The sequence below is a fragment of the Fundulus heteroclitus genome, chromosome 20 (genome assembly GCF_011125445.2).
Source record: "Fundulus heteroclitus isolate FHET01 chromosome 20, MU-UCD_Fhet_4.1, whole genome shotgun sequence".
NCBI classification, from domain to species: domain Eukaryota; kingdom Metazoa; phylum Chordata; class Actinopteri; order Cyprinodontiformes; family Fundulidae; genus Fundulus; species Fundulus heteroclitus.
Window position 1 is genome coordinate 44,681,957 of NC_046380.1, and position 3,799 is coordinate 44,685,755.

General features: G+C 38.5%; 1 pseudogene; it reads left to right on the forward strand.

Moving 5' to 3' along the window:
- Positions 1-295: 295 nt before the first annotated feature.
- LOC118567281 lies at positions 296-3,282 on the forward strand (annotated as a pseudogene).
- The last annotated feature ends 517 nt before the right edge of the window (positions 3,283-3,799 follow it).

The window sequence follows — 3,799 nt, forward strand, 5'->3', positions numbered from 1 at the left end:
AACCAAAGGAGCTTTTTGCTGCCGAGACAGGGACATTATAAAGACCAGACAGAAAAAGAGACTGAAGAGACTACATACAAATTAAAATACTGTGGATTGTCTTGGAGCGTTGTTATTTTTTTTTTACCATACTGTGGCTGAAAAGGTAAAAGACTTTTTCGAACTATTTAATGAAACATTTAGTGGTCATGTATAGATGTCATGCACATTTTATTAAAACAACTTTTTTACAAATCTTTTTTTTTAAGTTTTTTTTTAAGTAACTGATTTGTAACCTTTCTATTCCTCTCAGAGACTCAATGTCGTCTCTGTGCCTCAGCAGCATCTTGACTCATGCCAATCTGACGATGTATCAGACCGGCTTACCTGACATCCCACCACAGCAGCTCCATGTGCCGCCAAACCTCAATGCTTTGGAGACTAGAAGCTACAACACAAGAGGTGAGAGGATCATTTAAAAACTGAGAATGTTTACCTTTTTCTGTGGTAATGCTCAGCCTAATATAGAATCTCCTGTTAAGCCCAAACAATTTGTATCCCTGCGAGACGCAACTCCCACTGATTCGAACTACAGCAAGAGCTCTGGTTTGACGACAATAAGACATTGATATTACTTCCAGTCAGAAGAGACATGTTGGTGAAAAAACAACAACTTTAAATCCAAACCACCCATGGTAGGAATAATTTTGGGCTCAGTTGTAATTGATACCAGAAAATTGTAAAAATGTTGAGCTCCTTAAAGCTGAAGCTCCTGTTAACCATCATAAATTCTAAATTCTGTGCAGCACCTGTAATATATTTTTTTCTCATTGTACATGACCAACATGATCCCTTAATTTCAAACTTTAAGATAACAACCACCCATGAGCTCACTTTACTTTGACCCTTTTCTGCTAATGATTTACCACACTGCCAATGTTTAACTCAAGTTAGCACTCAAAGCAGAGAGATGCTGTGACCTCCTGCTTGGTTAACTAGGCTGGCTATATTTGTCTGACCTTGTGTGACCCCGAAACAAGGTGTCGTTAGAGACTTGTATTGGTTCATATAACAAACACACGAGAATGTAGACATGTTGCAAAAATTCAAGAAGGTCATGTTTCAAGCAGTGTTTTTTTTTTTTTTTAGTTGGGAATAAATTAACAGCAATGAAATGAACTCACACCCACATTACACTTTGGACTTCAAATTACTGGAGAGTAAAACTAACATTGGGGGGTTTTACTACTTTTATTTTATTAGCACTTCGTCAGAGGAACATCAACTAATAAACCTCGCACTCCTCAGGTCAATGGTACAAACAGATCAACCCTCACCACTGGACAGCAGACCATGTTCTAGAGTGGATCAGTGATCATGTAGAAAACACCAAGTTTGATGCAAGCACCCTAAGTCTGGATTTCTGCTCCATGGACGGCCCCGTCCTTTGCCACATGAACCAGGAAGAGATGATTGTAATCTTTGGCCCACAGCTTGGTCCACATCTTTACCAGAGCTTAGAAGAATACAAGACCAAACATGGTAAACCAATTTAGCTTATTTGCAAAAATTCACAAATATCAAACTATCTACCAGCAGGCAATCAATCTGTCTTCAGTAATGGTAAAAAGATAATAAATTCTTGTTTTTCTCTAGAACTGCAGAGTCTCTCGGGGCCAGAACTAAGTGAGACATGTCAACTTCTGGATAACTTTTTGGACAACTTGAACTTCCCTTTGCTGAGCTCTATCAAGATTGGCCATGGTACATATTACAAATGATTGATGGCTTTAGCATACATTTAGAACATCATTATAACTCTGGAACAATACATCTACCCACTACACAGGTGATGAAGCTGAGAGCAGGAGACACTTTGAATACCGAGATGGTTATGATCTGACTAGATTGACCATGGAGTCCATGACAACTCTGGAGGACACTGATTACCTTTCTGATAATCCATCTGACAGTGAATGCAGCTCTTCTACAAACAGTTAGTAAACTTTTATTATCTATCTTATTTAAGTTTGCAAAACAAAGTTTATCAAGAGCTTTTTCTTAACCATGTATGACATGTGTTCAGGTGGCAGGTTTGGATTCATGAGCTCACCAGAGTCCGGCAGCAGTGAATCAGACCCTGAGTTCCCATACCCAGTGCCAAGTGAGTATTCAGAAAACTCTTTGTTTGCTCATTTTTGCATTTGCCGAATGCAGTCAAGTAGAGATTATGTGAGGTAATGAATGACTTTGTTGACAGAGGTCCACATCAAAACAGAAGCTGGAGAATGTCGTCCAAAGAGACCCCGGGGGCGACCTCCTAAAATCAACAGGGAACACAGCAGCACATATGACAATCCAAAGAAAAGCAAACATGGTACGTATCACTATAAAACTGCTCGACAAACTTTATTCAGTAAAGTCATTACATTTTTATAGATACAAGATTTAATTTCTCCTGCAGCCAAGAATGTGAATCTGTTTGAATTTTATGTTCATGCTAATATTCTGTGCACCTGAACACAATCAGCTTATTGTTCTCCACATTTTGCAGCACCCCGTGGTACCCCCTGTGGGAGTTCATCAGGGATATTCTCATCCACCCAGAGAAGAACCAGGGCCTGATGAAGTGGGAAGATCGTCGAGAAGGCGTGTTCAAATTCCTAAAGTCGGAGGCTGTTGCCCAGATGTGGGGTCAAAAAAAGAAGAACACCAGCATGACCTATGAAAAACTCAGCCGGGCCATGAGGTGAGCTAACGATGCAAATGGGGAGAGTTAAACAGGAACGTGAAATTTACACTCATACTCATATTCCACAGAACTAAACAGCTTTACTTTGCTAAATATGGGCCTGTTACATGCCTTAATAGTGCACAGATGAAGTTTATAATGTATAGTTTTATGAATACAGATAACTATTCTATGAGAAGTAGAATAGTTAATTGTTTCCCTAATTTACCATAACATGGTAAATTAGGGAAACATTTACTGTCAGTGTTATATTACAACACCAGTAGCTGCTTTTGGGAGTTTTCGTTTCACACAAGCAGTTTGAATCAGTGAAGTGCAGCAGATGTAGGCCATGTACTCACTGAGTGATATGTCTCTACTTGCAGGTATTACTACAAGAGAGAGATTTTGGAACGGGTTGATGGAAGAAGACTTGTGTACAGTTTGGAAAGAATTCCAGTGGTTGGAAGATTGAGGAGATAGGCATCAGTCACTGAGCGGCTAGAGACCACGAGCCAGAGCAGGAGTTTAGGAACCAGAAAAACCTGTCTTGCTTGGCTGGAAAAAGTCGTTACTACCCAAAAATGTAAAACGAAACTGCCTCTCACAGGGAAGGTGTTGCAGAAAATGTAAGCCATTGTGTTTGGGCTCTAGTAGGTTTTATGAACCAATATTATTGTTTGTATGTGTTTTGTATTTTGAGCCACATTACAGAAATATTAGGCCTAGTTCTACTGATGCTGGCATGTAGGGTTTTTTATTGTAGATTCAGAACTAACTAATCTCTGTCATAGTATCTGTCAAGGTTTTTGTTATGGTACATGGGAATTAATAAACAGTTGTGGGACTGGAGATATCTAATTTCTTTATTGTTTCTGTCATATTTTTATCAAAATAAAAAATCTGTAGTGGCTCTAAATGTGAGATTACATTTGGAAAAACACAAATTAAAGACAGAACAGAGAGAAATAAATGTAGGTGATGTTTTTCACATTAACATTACTTAATGTTCTACCGTATGACTTGTTATAAAGTATGTTCACACAATTTTCTTAAGAATAAAAATTAGAAGTAATCCTACTATATAGT